Source organism: Macaca thibetana, chromosome 15 (genome assembly GCF_024542745.1).
Source record: "Macaca thibetana thibetana isolate TM-01 chromosome 15, ASM2454274v1, whole genome shotgun sequence".
Taxonomy (NCBI): Eukaryota; Metazoa; Chordata; class Mammalia; order Primates; family Cercopithecidae; genus Macaca; species Macaca thibetana.
This window is the reverse complement of record NC_065592.1, coordinates 31,436,022-31,453,663: the sequence shown is the minus strand read 5'-3', so window position 1 is coordinate 31,453,663 and position 17,642 is coordinate 31,436,022. Positions and strand designations below refer to the sequence as shown.

Below are 17,642 nucleotides of genomic sequence, written 5' to 3'. Positions count from 1 at the left end.
GAAAAATGTCTCCAACACCTTTGAGAAGAGATGAATCAGGTGCTGATTATTAGCTGGAGGCGGCTAATGTGGAGGGTGGATGCAGGAAAGGGTGTGGAGGCAGCAGAGTCAGATTGCAGACAGGGCTTGACCTTCACCAATGGGTAGCCTTGGGCAATTCAGATGCTGGGCTGCTTCTTCAACTAAAAGTCAAAATGAGACCACTGGGGCTTTCTTTCTTTAATTAATGAAATCTTTTCATCAAATCACCTCTTACATGTAATATCAATACTCTCTAGTAAAGATTAGTGTCATTTAAAAGACCAGCCCCCTTGTGAGATCCCCAAAGTCCTCTGAAAACCTCAGAATCCCTTGTAAAAGTTATTGAGTTAAACTATTTCCAAGAGTCCAATTTCCCTTCCAACACTGATATTCTAAGCAAAGAATTGGCTATCAGCTTCACTACCTTATTTCCCCATTTACCCAGAGGTGTGAGCTTCCTCTTCTCTACCCAGTGTAAGGAATCTGGAGGGAGTGGAGACAAAAAGCTGTTTATCTCCATAAATGCCCCCACAGACTCTACTCCAACTGGGTTTTCAACCTACTAATTTCTGAGCATAGATAGGTGTTCAAGTTATAAAGACTTGATGCTGATGGAAATCATATCTGGACAAGACCTCTCCATCCCATTCTAAAACTCTGCTTGTTTTTGAAAGTCTGGATGTATAAGTAGATTACCTATCCTAATTTAAAGTATCCTGATCCTACATGAACCTGGTTTGAAAACTATAATATTTATCAAGAGATAATGGTCAAGGAGGGTTATATTTTCTTATGCTTTAAAAAATTATTTATACTCAAGAACAGAAAAGATATCTGATCATTTCAGAGCTAAAATCCTCTCTATGAAGAGTCTGTAGTTTTTTCACTTGAAAGTAATTATGATTCTAAGTGACCCAAGATTGTGCAGATAAAGGTAGTATTTCCCTAATCCATAACAATTACTAGGGGGGCACAGGTGGAACTGCATATCAGAGAATGCACACTGGTGGGCCAGGAGCCCATTCTAATTTCCACAGAGTTAGCAAGAAATTTAGATTAGTTGCCAACATTTAAAAACTGAGAAATATCCAATGAAAATTCAAATTTGTGGCTTTGCATGGGGAAAACAAACAGAGCGTAACAAAATTGGGCCAAATTCCTGCCTGGCAACCATCAGCTGTGCTGACAGCTGCCATCCTTTAGACAGGGCACAGGCCTGCTGTGGGCCATAGTGCCCATGCTGTACATCTCCCAATTTCCCACCCTCAAACCCCACCAACAACACCCACTGGGTTACTTCCCTGTCCCTGCCTGAGTTTGCACTCCTTGACTTAGGGCCATACCAGACTGAGCAACAAGTGACACTGGGCCTGTCTGAGAAAAGTAAGGAAACATTTTTAGACATAATACCCTTAGAAGCAATATTTGCTGGGGCCTGAGCCCCGCCTGGGCCCTGGGCCCTAAGAGATAAAGATGCTCCTTGCAGGCAAGAAGACACTCAACTTATGTGCACACTGAAAACCTGATCTGCCTTGAAGACAAAATGGGAAGTTTGTGGTTGAGCACATTTATTTCTGAACTTAATGACATGGAGAACCACAAGCCTACCCACAGTATCAATTTTTCATAAAAAAGGAGAAAGGCGATTGAGTCAAATGTTCCAAGAATGGCTGGTGCAGGGAATGGTATATTTATAACTTGTATACACTGACAGGAATGCCTTGTTCAGTGGAGAAAAGTAATAAGAGCTACTGTTATTGAACACTTGCCTTGCATTCTTTCTGTTCTCACACTTACTCAGAAGGGTTTTATATTTACAGATAAAGAAATCAAAGCTCCGAGATGCTAGTTAACTTGAGCAAGTCACACAGTTTATTACATGGCAGAACCAGCATCCAGTGCACTGGCTGACTGCAAATCCATGCCTTGTCTGCTATGTCATGCTGCCAATTCACATTTAAAATGGCTCTTTGTGCTCTTCAATGCAATTGCTTAAAGATTATTTCCATTGAGCCCTTTTACAAGTTTATGAGACAGAGGAATCATGATCCACATTTCACAGATTAAAAGTTGAAGCACAAAAAATTTAAGTCTTAGTAATTAGTAACTAAGAACTAGTAGACGCTGGTTTTCTAACTTCTAATCAAGAGTTCTTTCCACTTCATAAGATGAAACATCTACTTTGGACTGAATGTTTGTGTCTTACTCTTCAGATACTTAATGTTACAGAGTTGTTATGCTTTTATATTATATAGATGATTTGCATATCTTTTAATGAAGGATTTAATTATTTGAAAAGAGGGCTAGAAAATTAAAAAAAAATAAAACTTTTAGATTATTCTACTCATTAAAATAGCCATGCCTCTTTTAAGGTAGCCAGTAAAACTTGTCTATAACTAAGGTCTACTTATAATTTCAGAGATAAATTTAGTCTTTTGTGGCAAAGCAGTTGACAAGGAAAATAGGTCTGGGTAAAATACTTTTTTGTTTTTCAAAATAGTACAACCTAGTTTAGAAGCAAAAGAAGTTACCAAAGTGAAGCCACAAACTGGAATTTTTTTAAAGGTGGTATGGGGGGTGGGGAGAATCAGTGGTTTCAACAGATTGATTTTTAGTGTTGGAGAATATACTTTTCTATGGTTTTACTGGTCAGACATTCCCACAAATAGGAATGTAAAAAAGGCAACTCTGAACACTAAAGAAATGAAATAAATCGTTATAGTACTCTGGAGAAACAGTTTCTCTATAGGCAGTTATGCCAGGAGAATGTCTTTTAACTTTCCCTAGAGTGTTTCCACTGAATACATAGATTATCCCCAAGTTGGAAGGAGCCATCTGTTCCACCCGCAGATTCACATGCCACTTTCTTCTTTCATGACAACCCTCAGACAACCGATGCCTGAAAGTCCAAATCCAATTTATTCTATAAAAAGGAACAATTTTTATTCCCCTCATTTGATATGAAGGCAGTGCTTCGAAATCTCTTCCAGAGGGGAGGCAGAGGCGAGGGGTGGGCTGCTCCAGGCTTTGGAGGATGTGAGTAACAATCTCATGCAGGGGATCAACACTAAGGAAAACCCACAGGGGCCCTGGAAGCAGAAAGACTAGAAGATGGCAATATTAGGGTGGGGACAGGAAACAGCAATCTGATCATGAACCCTGTGCTAGGAAGATGGCAGAGAACAGGATGGAACTCCATTTTGGAAGATTCTTACAAGGATGATCACTGAAAGAAGAAATTGGTAGAACTGGGGCATGGCTTCAAGGTGAGTTCTGGAATCTAGAGCTACAATTTCTTAAACATTGTCTATCCTTCCTCTTCTTGTCCCAGAGGTTGAAACAAGGTTGAAACTGCAATGGGAACTCAAGAAGCTCCCCAACTATAATCCGGGAATGATTGCAGGGATAGGACGCCAGGCACATCATTGTACTGCAACAGAATCATGAAGCACTGAAAATCACCGTCTTCCTGAGTTGGCCTGACAAGAACATTGGCTCTGAGCTCAGCTGCAGAGAGCTGAACAGAGTTCGTGGGGGTAGTACGCATACCCCAAGAGCATGGATACAGTCCCATTGTTACAGCAGATGTCTCTCACTGCATGCACGCAAGAGGCTAGGAATGGTTCCAAGCCTGTCTCCTGTACTAATTCACCCCATCTTCGCCCTATTAATATGAAGTACTGCTATTATTCCCATTTTTCAGATGAGAAAACTGAGGCACAGAGCGAATGAGTAACTTGCCTTATAGCTACTCACTAGATCACATAGCTAAAAAGTGACAAAGCCAGGGTGGGAATCCATTTTGGTAGAGAGAATAATGGGCTCCCAAAGATACCTATGACTGAATTCCCAGAATCTATGAATTTGTTACCTTTTATGGCGAGAATAACTTTGCTGATGTGACTAAATTGTGGATCTTGAGATGGGAAGAGTATCCTGGATTATTTAGGTGTATCCAATGATCACAAGGATCCTTATAAGAGAAACGAGAAAGTCAGAGTCAGTAATATGAGATGTGATGTCAGAAGCAAGAAGTTGAGTGATGTAAGCAAGGGTTCATGAGTCAAGGAATGAGTGCAGATGGTCTCTAGAAGCTGAAAAGGCAAGACAGATTGATTCTGCCATGAAGCCACTAGAAGGAATGCAGCCCTGACAACATCATGATTTGAAACTTCTCACCTCCAGAACTGTGAGGGAATAAATGTGTGTTGTGTTGTTGTGAGCCACTAAGTTTGTGACCATTTGTTACAGCAGCTAATAGTTATAGGAAACTTATAGATGCAAGCAGCCTAACCCAAGAGACTTTATTCCTAATTATTCAATTATATTATCTTTCCAGTGTTAGATGTTAATATTTCTAGAAAATACTCCATAAGAGGAGTTTCACGTTGGTTTCAAGGTCTCTCTTGTTTAGCCCCATAGTGGCTGGTGTATGTAGGAATTTATTACTATATTAGATTGCCTGTGATGTACACAGATCTGATATTCATCTCATACATGCTAGTGAGACAGTAGCCATTATTAAAATGTTGATCCTTTTCTTCAGCTGATAAATTGTCCCATAGATCCTTTCTGCTATCCTGGACACCTTGGTCCCTTCCTTGGGGCCCCCCAGAAGTTCCCATAGTCAATCCTCTGAAGGGTTAAAGCTGTACAGGGGAAGGGTCCTCCCCAACTCAGCCCCAACTTCAAAGCCTGGGTCCATGCTAACGGTCAGTTGCCACACCAAAGCAGATATTTAATATTTTGAACAAAACCCTAGGAGACATACATGCTGACTAATAATTCAGGATGCCCTAGAATGTTTACTTATGACTAGAGTTTAACAATATTTTTATTATCAATGAAAGAAAATAAGCCTTTTTAGCAAAACAACTTTCTATAGAGCACAACGGTTAAACTCTCAGAAGCCCAGATCTTGGCCTCTAAACTCCACACTTGAATCATGATGTCCTCGACTGAAAAGCAGCCACTCCCAACAAGCCATATCAGTGAATACCTCAAAGGTTTGACTTCATTATGTGTCTCTTTTTCAAGTGAAACTATGTGGGCATCACACCCCTTATTTTGTCCTCTTAACTAGGACAAGAGAACTTTAAAATCAGATAAGTACACTGTGTATAAAGTATTATGAAATGTCATTAACAACTTTTTCCTCTGACATCTCTGGCTTCATTGTAAAGGAATTTCACGTCCACTCATGCCTCATATTCTTAGTCTCCACTGAATAATATAACCGGGTGAATCAGTGTTTTCCTCAGAATATGCATGCTCGGCTATCGCCTGAAACTGTTCAACTGATGATAATCCTAAGCTGTGAAAAGAATCCTTTCAGGAAAAACGATTAAGGGAATATGTCAATATCCCTTACTCTCCTAAAGATGTATCATAGAAGGTTATAGTGTGCTGGTAAATAGGATGGAGTACCAGGCTTTGGAGTTATACCAACTTCAGACCATCCCTTGCTTCCCTATTACCAACAATGTGACCTTCACAAGTTAGCTGACCTCTAAAATCTGTTACTAGAAAATGAAGTAATCATTTTCTTACACATTGGTCAAGGGAACTAAATGAAATAATGTATTAACATGCCTACCATAACACAAGTGACCTACAGCCTATCAATCCTTGTTAGTTCACTTCCCAGTGTGTTCATGTGAGACACAAGTGAGAGGCCTAGGTGCTAGCCCAGTACTTTCCAAATTGCTAAATGATGTTTTTAAATGATAAAGCATAAAACCCATCTCTCCTTGATAACTAAGCATGCTTTGCTTCATAGTTCCAAGCAAAAGGAGCAAAACCCATGCATAGGAGAAAGGACTTGTAAAAATGTTTTTTGAACCCAAACTAAGCACAAGCATATTTGGCTAGTAAGAAGAGAAGAACTATGCAATGGAGAACTCCAGGCAGAGATAAAGTCAAGTATAATTAAAATCTCCCAAAAGCTGTATCCAGTGGTCATCCTGAAGGTGGAGACCGCCATCCATCTTTGCCTGCTAATCAACCTTCTGCTTCTCCATCAACGGTTTTTTCCATTTTCCATAAGTTCTAGAAAAGGAATTCAGAGGCCCAAGGTTGTCGCTTTTGCCACTTCCAAGTAAGACTTTTAGAAAGGTGATCATAGCTCTGGGATTCTGTTTCTTCCTTTTTTTCTCCAAGCACACTACAGGGATGATAAGATGAAAGAACAGCCGCTTTGCAAAATGATGGGGAACTGGAACCAGCCATGACCCCCAAAATAGACATCAAGATACAGAGAGTGTATTTTTCTACCCAATAGCCCAAGGGAGAAACTCTTCAATTAATAACACTTTTGATACAAAGCCAGACTGCCCAAGATGACTGCCTAAAAATACACAAAAATCTAGGAAAAACAAGCTCTCCATCCTGGAGGGAATGTCAATGGAAAATAGTTGCTAGGCTTTTCCAGTTACCAGTAATAAAAGAAAAATAGGCTCCCCATTATGAATCCAGTGCTGGAGGGCTCGTCAGCTGGTTCTGAGCCAGCTTTGGTATTTTCTGAGTGCGTTACAAATTACAGGAACAAAATGTGGACTTTTCACTCTAACCATGTTTTCTAAGACCAATTTATTATTAGGTTTACTTCCTAATGGTCTATAGTTGGAAAAGATGTCTCCACATATGGATAATATTTTTAAGCTTTTAAAGCACACACATTCTTATTTTGAACAGCAATTATACAATGTGCACAGATTTTAAATGAAAGAATTAAGAGAAATTCAAACAGAATAGGACATGAATCCCTTCATTATTAAGCATTACAGTATGCATAAATATTTGTTGAACTATGTGATTTTTTAAAAATAAGGACTGAGTAGGAAGTATTAATCTCAAAATACAACCTACATACATATTCTGCATTGAACTTCCTCATAGAGACATCTTCAAGGGATCTCTATGCCTCCAGTTATTATTAGGGTAACTACAACAAACATCTCTTAAGAAGGCTTCTGCCCATTTAGTTAGTTGTGTATTGCTTTTCTCTGCTAGCAGATTATGAAGTCCCTTGAAAGTAGGGTCTCATCTTACTCATCTTTGTCCTAATCCTTAATACAGCGTCCAACTTATAGGAGATTTTTAAAAATGTCTGATGAAGGAATTCCTCTTATGTGAGCTGCAGGTGAAGGCATTTTCCACTATGTTTCTCATGGAGTCATATAAATACCCATAGAGTTAATTCCCCTTAGAGTTTAATGTTATGAGGGAAAACAGCCTTCTGGGGTATTCTCTTTCTTCATGTAATAATAGTAATATAGCACCCTGTGTTCCCCTTTTCTACTGGGATCTCAGGATGCTCAATGACAAGTTTTAAGCTCAATTGCAGTCTTTCTCATTGCCTAGAATTTCGATATGAAACCTTCCCTCCTTACTTTCTCTTTTTTGTGGCTCTTTATCTTTTATCCTTGTTTTATGTTAATGTTATAAAGCTGCCTCAGATCCTTGAGAGAAGAAAATAGGAACTGAGTAAAACATAATGAATAAAGAACTAAGATGAGAAGTTAGCAAAAATTTCTTCCCAGTGACTTCTTGTATATGCTGCAGAAATATCCTCAAAATGCTATTATGTTATATCCATGAATATTTCATAAGTTTCAATAGAAATAAGCAGAGCAAACATGGGGTGATATCAAGGAAAAGACTATTGGACTGCAAAACCAGCAGTACAGGTTAAAGTTCAGTCCCTGCCCTTCACTAACTGTGTGGCCTTGAACAAGACACCTACATTTGTGAACTTCCATCTCCTCGTCTCATAAATGGACTTCATTTATTCTTTCACCAGACATTTATTGAGTCCTTACTATACAACAGGGATAGGGTAGGTGCTACAGATGTCAAGTAAATAAAACAAGAGCCATGCAATCAAGTTAGCGCACAGTCTAGTAAGAGAGACAGAAAAGCGAACAGATTACAGCAAAATGTGATCACAGCCACACATAAGGTATTGGAGCAACACAGAAGGAAGATGTCTACATCAGTCTGGAGATTTCCAGAGGATTTGAAAAGAGGCAGCGGTTGTGTTGATTTTTAAAGCTGATTGGAAATTAACTAGATGAAAAATGGGGCAGGGGAGGGGAAAGAGGGCATTCCAGGACTCAAGAAGAGCACGTGTGAAATCACAGAGACATAGAACGCCATGACAAGTTGGGGTAACCAAAAATTGTTGGAAGATAATAAAATACATGTTCTGTCTACCTCCCAGCGTGATTTTAAGGATCAGTTGAGGGGATGTATACATTGAAAGTGCTTTGTAAACTGTAAAGCAACATACATGTATTCAAATGTTAAAGATTATTATAAGACACTTGCTTTTTTTTCTCCCTGCAAATTAGAAACATTTGCTGAAGTAAACACTGTTGATGCATTAGCTGTCAGGATAGTGTATTATATTTAGAAAACATTTGCCAATGCCTGTTCAGTTTTTGAATTTCCAGTCACATGTGTTTTTTGTTTGAGCAAATGCATCAAATAATAATGGATTTATTGTTAATTGTGCAACGTTGGAGCTTCAAGGTTTAAGTAATCTCCATTTCATGTTGACTTTATTCCATGATGACTGTAGAAGTTTGTAGTCATTTATTGATTAATGAAAAGTGATAAGTGAGCACTATTACCACCTTATATTGATCAAACTTTTATCAGAGGAAATTCAGGATTCTTCATGTGGACAAGTGTGCCAAGAAAAACAAATTCCCTCTGAAAAAAGGAGGGAAAGATGTGTAGTTATCTCCACTTAAAACAGCTTTCCAAAGAGCTCCAATGGAGCTCGGATTCAAATACAAACTTCCCTATTTAACACTTCAAAAATGAAATACTTCCTTCTTAGGAGCATTCTCCCATGGTTAGAAAAACCAACAAAAAGCATTTGGGATAGAAAAATTGGGATGGATAACTCATGTTCAAAATTCTTGACATTCATACACTATCCGTCATTGGAAGGTTTGAATCACTATGTTGAAAAAGTGTTTTCACTTTTTCCCTCCTGCCTGTAGGAGGAAGATATGAGACAGAGAAGGATAATAGGATTTTTTTTTCATGTTGCAAACAATTTGCCTGGGCTCTAACGTTTCATATTAAACTCTCAGAAAATAACTGTTGTATCTTGCCCCAACTCCTCCTTGCAAGAGAGAAACACTTCTAGTCTTGGAAGATCTGTATTTGTCATGACATTTTATTCTGAGTCATGATTAAGCCACGTACTAGCAATATTGGTCATCAAGATCTCATGCAGCACGTGGATGAACTAAGCAATATGTACATTTATGTCCTTTTATGTAAAGGAAAACTTATCAAAGCTGGACAGGACCTGAAAGGTTATTCTGTGCGACACTACATTTTATGGATGAGAAAATTTAAGAGAAATGTCAGCTCATTTGTTTAAAGCCAGGCAGCGAATACATGGCACAGTTGGGATTAGGAACCTCCAGGGCGGTTCTCCCACACCTACCTCGTTGTGGATAGAGGCTGACATCCAGGGAAAAGGCTTGGGAATTGCAGTTGCATGGGGTGAGTGGCCTCAGGCAAGCAGCCCACCTGCTGCCACTCAATCTCACCACTTGCCGGGGCTGTCAAGTCCCTTCTCCCAAAGACTAGTGTCCAGAGGACTGGTCCACAATGCCCCTGAAGCAGGTGGCCCCTGCTAGGTGAATTGAGTGGTGTTGCAGCTTTGGCAGAGTTCTCAGGCAAGCAACAACCCCCGCTGTGCCTTGACAAGAGCCGTGCCTGAACCTCCGGACAAAATGACTTGCTTTAGAGACAAGCTGGGAAAATATGATTTGTTGTAGAATTCCTGTTAGTCCAGTCAGCTCCCATCCTCTTGTGAAACCGGATTTGTAGGCACATGCACTGGCCAATGAGTCAGCCCTCAAAAAGTCATTCATAATTTATGTATAAACAAGAATAGCTTTTGTTTCAGCAAATTTGGGAGGTTTTTGTAGCCTGCTTTCTTCCAGTACCATTTTTGAAGAACTGTTCCTGTCTCAAGGCGGTTCCTATAGGCCTATAAATACTTTGATGTTCAGACATCTGGAACTTATATTTGGTGTTGACTAATGAGCATTATTATTTTATTATGTATTTATATATGATCTGAAAGAAATCTGAGGTTATATGCCACATAACTCTGTATACACACTGAACAATGACAAATTCTTTTTACTCATTACACTTATGATTTATTACTTGGGCAGAAGAGGTTCTGAGTCATGCAATTGACATATAATTGTGTTTTGGAAGATAGTAATGGGATAGAGAGAATGTAAAATTGCCCTTCACATATATTGTTAAAATAATTTGTAAGTGGACAAAATGGACTCCAGAGATATTACTTCTCTCATTTTAAAAATATCAAAGGAGAGCCAATATGGCAACAAACCCCTGCTCTCCTTTTGAATGAGTAAAGAAGAGCCTTGGTCTTAGAAATACATGTGGGTATGTTTGAAAGGGTAATAAACAATGCATAATGGATCTGACATCAAAGAATGCCTCTTGGAGAACCAGACCTAGTTCAAAGTCGAATGCTCAATACTCAGTTTGCCTTAGTACCAATAAGCCACAGGTAAACACTGTAAGATCAAAGGGAAAAGTGGGTGTATGGAGGGGCGTGTGATGACATTACTTTCTCAGCAAAGCATTTCCCTCCAGGGACACTGGAGACGGTACCTTGTAACAGCCTCTGTTGTATATTCAGGAATTTATTTTAAAGGAGTGTCAGAGATATTTTAGTCTTTAAGAATTGCAGCTCAAAGACCATTGAACAAGAGACACACTGAAGGTGGCATGCACTGAGGGAACAGGATACTGGGAAGGAAAGGGATAAATGGCCCCATTATGGGCCATACCAATCCTGTCTGCCTTCTTCTCCCTCCCACAAGCAAGATCAGTGTAAACTGGTTTGGCCCATCAGCAGGCCGTCTGGCCCTTCATGGAAGAATGAGTCCTCTGTGCACGCAGGCAGAGCAGTTGCCAACAAAGGCCCATTGCAATGTTTGAAAGCCCGAACTTGCTACTGAATCAAAGCATTTCCAGAGGCTGAAGCTGTGAACAGGATAGGCCATCAACAGTGAGAGGAGCCCTGTGCAGCTTCCCTAGAGAATCTTTAAAATTGACATATCTGTTTGCTGACAGTCCCCAGTTTCAATGCCACAGTGTGGGTAGTATTCATTTAAAGTCATTCCCTGGAGTTCTGTTAAATCATACTGAACTGCATTTCAGGGTCTTCATCTAGGAACCAGCTGACTCCATAGCAGAAGAAAAGTGGAAAGGACCCAATTGATCCCACAACAGAAAAGGAAAAAGTCTTGAAAACAAAACAAAACAAAAAATCAAAATATGCTTTAAAGAATGTCATAAAATGAAGCAATATTTTCAGTCTCTTCCCATACACACACCTTTTTGTTTATTTCATTGTCCATGATAAAGAGATTAAACTCTTACTCAGGAGCCCAAACTTAAGAAGAAATGTTAGCCTTAATTTAAATGAATGCAAAAGCCTGAGACGAAGGGATAAGGCTTTTAGACTATGTTTAGATTGCATGAAAATTATCTGTCCTATATATTTTACATGTGTCACAATATTTTCCTTTGACTGTCTTCCAGTGAATATATTTCTTGTCCAAAGGATTATGTGAGGGTTAGTCAACTAGAAGTAAACAAGAACTAGATACACTGAAAGTAAACAGAGCAACAGATTCATGAGAAGCATGAACCAACCTCATTATAAATGATGGAAAATGGATGATGTCAGATGGTGCCACTGATTGCCTTGTACCTCCCCAAAATGTTCTCTTCCAGAAGAGCTATTCATATCCCAGTGGCTAAGCCAGTACCAGCTAAGCAAATCAGTACAGCAAGTCATCTTCCCTATCACCCTTTCCACTTTACTGCAGTATGCCAGGTCTTGGGATTATGCCATATGCTTCCAATCTGGATAAATCTGATAAATTTGGGGCTCTAATGAAACTATAACTAAATTCCAATTCCCTCATTCCAGGGCACCTGCCTAGCTCCATAGTTTAACACTCCTGTTTCCATTATTCTACATTAGCCCTGCCCTTAACATTATGCTTTTACTTCCCATCATCCATCACTTGACCTGATTGAGTTACAGTTGTCCAACCCTAGATCTCCCTCCTTCTGGTGAAACATTGGGACCCTGTATGACTTTGTTCCAGCTGTTTTCATGGGACTGTATCCCAGTTCATTTTCCCCAAACTTTGCAGAGCTCCTATTTTGCTGCTTCCCAGTCTCAGCCCTAAATAGTGGTCACTGCTTGGATTCCCAGATGCTGGATGACCTTGGGATGAACTTTCAGTACCAAATGCTTCCAGAAATCGCCCTGGAATACTGGACCCAGAGGTGCTCTCGCCGGACTGCTCCTGGCTTCTCTAAACTCAGTCATGCACCTGGGTCTACCTTCAGCACTGGCGAGTGTGTCTTTGCCCAGCCCTGGCTCCTTTCCCCTCTGCATATGTGGTGTTGCCAGCCTTGACCCATGATGCATTAGGTAAGAGCTATGACAGTGAATTATCATTGACAAAGAAAACAAGGCTCCCTTAGAATTATTTTCATTGCCTTCATTTCATTGTCAATAATAATGATGATCAGCATGCCAGTCAATCATAAACCCTATAAAAGATGAGTCTTCACTTTAAATGAGGAAAGGAAGGCATTACACACATTTTGAGAACCTATTCTACACAAAAGAATGGGAGAGAAAAAATGTGGAACAGGCTGTCTGACACAGGGTGGTGGTAAGATGCATTCATTTATTCATTCAAGAGATATTGGCCGGGCACGGTGGCTCACGCCTGTAATCCCAGCACTTTGGGAGGCCAAGATGGGTGGATCACAAGGTCAGGAGATCGAGACCCTCCTGGCTAACACGGTGAAACCCCATCTCTACTAAAAATATAAAAACTTAGCCGGGTGTGGTGATGGGTGCCTGCAGTCCCAGCTACTCCTGAGGCTGAGGCAGGAGAATGGCGTGAACCAGGGAGGCAGAGCTTGCAGTGAGCCGAGATCACGCCACTGCACTCCAGCCTGGGTGACAGAGCGAGACTTTGTCTCAAAAAAAAAAAAAAAAAAAAAAAAAAAAAAAAAAAAAAAAAAAAAGATATTTACTGAGTATTTTCTATGTGCCAGTTCTAACTACTGGGGATACAGAAATAAACAAAACCATTTAAAATCCCTGCTCTCACAGAACTCACATTCAGAAAACCACTAGCTCTGTGACCCTCTCATTCTACCTTTCTGAACTATGTTTTCCTTATCTGCAAAGTAAGAGCTTTGATCCAAAGAGAAAGAAGTCTCTTCAAACTCAAACACTCTGTGCTTCTCTAAAAATGCTAGTTAAATATGCACAGACCATGTATCATGCCAACATACAGAACACCTGCCTGAATGGATGTCAAGGAAAGATGGTGATAAAATTCAATTTGATGCATTAATATTCACTGAGCACCTACTAGGTGCCAGTAAGAGAAATATGAAGATGGATGAATTACACATTCACCATCCTTGAGCATCTCAATGCTCAGTGAGACAGGCAGGCATATAAAATTAATTATGTTTAAAAAATTGGTTCTGATAAATTCTACTTCTCCATTATTGGCAACTTATACAGTATACAAAAATCAAAGAATATTTTTTAAAAAACAGAAATACAATCAACTGGAGATTGTCATACTGAATAACTTGGTGAACTTCCTTCAGATGCCTCTGTGCATGTACCCATAAATTCCATGTATATTCTTTTAACTGGAAAATACGATGTTTACAATACTGTTTTTTCCCTCAAGTACATGTCATGGACCTCTTCCCTTGGCAATATATGAATTTACATCATCATTTAATTGCTGTAAAATATCCCATTATTTGCCTATACCATAATGTATTTAGCCAGCTCCCTATTGATGGACATTGTATTCTAATTTTTCTATATTAACAAGAATGCTTCAACAGATATTCTAATGCCCACTTTAAAAAAATTATTTCTGCCAATACTGCTTTCAAATATCCATAAGTAGAATATGTCTATCAGTGTATATTTACATTTTATATCTTGAATTATTGTTTTCTGCCAAGTCAGTTCCAGTAATCATATAGGAAATTATCTCATTTACCCACACTCATTATCTTTGGTATGTTTTGTTTTGTTTCTGAACCCGTTTAATTTTTGCCAATCTGATGGGTGAAATACATACTGAGTTTTGTTTTCATTAACTTTTCTTTGACTATCAGTGAAGTTGAAAATCTTCATATATATTCATTGGTTATTAGTATTTCTTTATTTGTAAATTGGCTATTTATGTCCTTTGCCATTACTCTTTTATCTGTATAAACTTTTAAAAACTCATTTGTTAATAGTTATCTGTGTATTAGAAATATTACCCCTTGTGCTATCACAGGTGCTACAAATATTTTCCAGTGGAGGTTTTACCTTTTAAGATTGTTTTTAGGCCAAGTACCATGGCTCACACCTCTATTCCCGCACTTTGGGAGTGGGAGGCCAAAGCACGAGGATCACATGAGCCCAGGAGTTAGAGGCCAGCCTGAGCAACATAGCGAGACCTGGCCTCTATAAGAAAAAGAAAAAGAAAAGAGGAAGAAGAAGAGGAAGAAGAGGAGGAAGGAGAAGGAGAAGAAGAAGAAAAAATTGTTTTTAGCTACACAAAAGACTTTCCTTAATTACTGAAAATTCCAAACATACATGAAAAAAGGAGAGAATAATGTAAGTAAACCCCTACCTGCCGTGCCCATCACCCACCTTCAACAGTTATTAATTCAGGGACAATCCTGTTTCAGTTTCAAACCTCCTTTCTTCCAACTTTGTGTTCTTTTGAAGCAAATCCCAGACATCCTATTATTACATCTACAAATAATTCAGTAGGTATTTCTAAAAGATAAAGTCTTCAGAGGTTTCTGTTTTCTAATGTCATCAAATTTTTAAAATCTATTTTATTTTGGATTTTGGTTTTTGGGACATACTCAAGGTCAAATTATTTTACAAATATATTTATAACTTTTCAGGTATTATTGTCCTGTTTTTAATATTTAAATATTTAATCTTTTTCAGAATTACTTTGGGACAAGAAGCAAGATGGGTACTTATCTTGCTTATCTCTATCTCCCAATGCCATTTATTAAATATTTTCCCCAATTAAGGTAAAACATTTCCCCCAATTTTCATTATATAAAAAACTTCCCACATGCTTAAGATGGCTTCTACACTGGTTCACTAGTTTATCAGTTAATTTCTCCATCAGTAAATACCATATTGTTTTAATTTATGTTACTTTACAAAATTTTAGTAACTGGTATGATATTTTTCCTCATTAGACCCTTTTCCTAATTTGTAAGCTATTGTATCCTTATTCATCCAAATTAATTTTTAAAATAATTTTGTTCCATTCTCTAAAATCTTGTTGTGCTTTTAAATGGTAATTCATTTGTATTATAGATTAATTTAGGGACAATCATTATTTTCTAAAATTGAATTTTTCTAACCAAAACTAAGTGATCTCTTCATTTATTCAAGTCTTTGTCAATCAGTAGTGTTCCCCAGGATTCATATAGGTCCTATCATTTTCTTTGTAAGTTAGCTAGTTTATGCTTTTTTACTGCTATCATGAATCAAATCTTTTAGAATATTTTCTAATTGATGATTATTTATATATAAGAAGTAGGTTGAAAATAGATAGATAATCAGTCTCTGTGCCAACTATAACTCCTTTTTTTTTTTTTTTTTTTTTTTTTTTTTCAGATGGAGTCTCACTCTGTCACCCAGGCTGGAGTGCAGCGGCCGGATCTCAGCTCACTGTAAGCTCCGCCTCCCAGGTTTACACCATGCTCCTGCCTCAGCCTCCTGAATAGCTGGGACTACAGGCGCCCACCACCACGCCTGGCTAGGTTTTTGTATTTTTTTAGTAGAGACGGGGTTTCACTGTGTTAGCCAGGATGGTCTCGATCTCCTGACCTCGTGATCCGCCCGTCTCGGCCTCCCAAAGTGCTGGGATTACAGGCTTGAGCCACTGCGCCCAGCCTGTAACTCCTTTTTTAACTTTTTCAATCTCTTTCTTTTCTTTCTTTTTTTAAATTGAGGTCTCACTCTATTGCCCAGGCTGAGTGCAGTGGTGTAATCACAGCTTACTGCAGCCTCTACCTCCTGAGCTCAAGCTTCAGCCTCCCAAGTGGCTGGGATTATAGGCACTTGCCACTATGCCTGGCTGTTTTTTGTTTTTTTGTTTTTGTTGTTGTTTGTTGGTTAATTTTTTTTTGTAGAGACAGGCTGTCATTGTGTTGCCCAGGATGGTCTCAAACACCCGGACTCAAGCAAAGCTCCTCCCAAAGCACTGGGATTACAGGCATAAGCCACCATGCCCAGGTCTCAATCTCTTTCTAATTGTGATATTCTTGACCTGAGGGTTCAAGAGTATTGAGTTTAGAGTACTGTCAAGTGAACAACCAAAAAAAATGGACCAGGGATGAGGTTATTATAATTATCTGGACACAGACCATCGGTCAAAAGGTCTAGCTCTACTACCTGGAGAGGCAGAGAGCCAGACAATAGTAGGTCAATGAGTGCATAAAACAGCATTATTATTTATGGAGAAGAAAAGAGAATTCAAGAAGCTTGTCATAGTTAATTCCTTGCTTGAGAAATGCTAACAGTGGAAGGCAGCATTGAAAACATCGAAGTAGCCCTGAACCTAAGAAAGTGTGAAGGGAAAATAGCCACAGCTCTCCTTACCATGGCTCATGAATAAATTAGCCACGGTGGACCATCACTCAATTCCCTTAGGGAAGCAGGACTTCATTATAACCTGCTGTGTTGATGTGACACAGCCAATTCCAGAGCTGGAATAGACGTTAGAACATCTCATTCAAACTCCTCCTACTTTCACAGGAGGGAAATGAGGTTTAGAGAAAACAAGAGACTTGTCCATGGTCACACAGCTAGTTAGCAGTGGACTCAAGCTTTTCTGGATCTAGACTAGTCCGGGTCTCCAGGCATCAAATGCAGAGTTCTGTTCTTTGTACCACGCTGCTTCAAGGAACTTAGATCTGAGATTTCAGGGGATTTAAAACATTTCTAGCTTAATATTCAGTCTAGTGGGCTAAAATGTTTCTGCTGTATTGCAATACATAGAGCCTTGGGTTTAAAAAGACTTTACTCTCTATATTACTTATGAATATAAGTGAAAGAACCTGAAAGGAAGTTGGTTTTCAGACAAAATGCAATTTCAGAGATTTGCACATGACTTCTCTTAGTAGAGATGTGAACAAGTACAGGAGTCTGGGTATAATGTGATCAGGCAGCTGAAACAGATGGCAATGCAATAGTTGTAGAAGACTTTGATACCCCCATTTCAATAACAGATAGATCATCCAGACAAAAAAATCAATAAGGAAATAATAGGCTTGAACAACGCTATAGACCAAATGGACCTAAGAAACACATGCAGACCATTTCCCCAACAACAGCAGAATATACTTTCTTCTCAAGCACACAGGGAACATTCTCCAGACAGGTCACATGCTAAGTCACAAAACAAGTCTCAATAAATTTTAAAGGATTAAAATCATCCAAAATATACTTCAAA

General features: G+C 38.9%; 1 long non-coding RNA gene across 1 annotated transcript in view; it reads right to left on the bottom strand.

Annotated features, from left to right (window-relative positions):
* Window positions 1-9,893, bottom strand: part of LOC126936806 (uncharacterized) — a 138,378-nt gene extending 128,485 nt beyond the window's left edge. Inside the window, exon 1 of the long non-coding RNA XR_007719578.1 lies at window positions 9,488-9,893. This is a non-coding gene — a long non-coding RNA (uncharacterized LOC126936806). The remainder of the gene's footprint in view (window positions 1-9,487) is intronic.
* Between the last annotated feature and the right edge of the window lie 7,749 nt (window positions 9,894-17,642).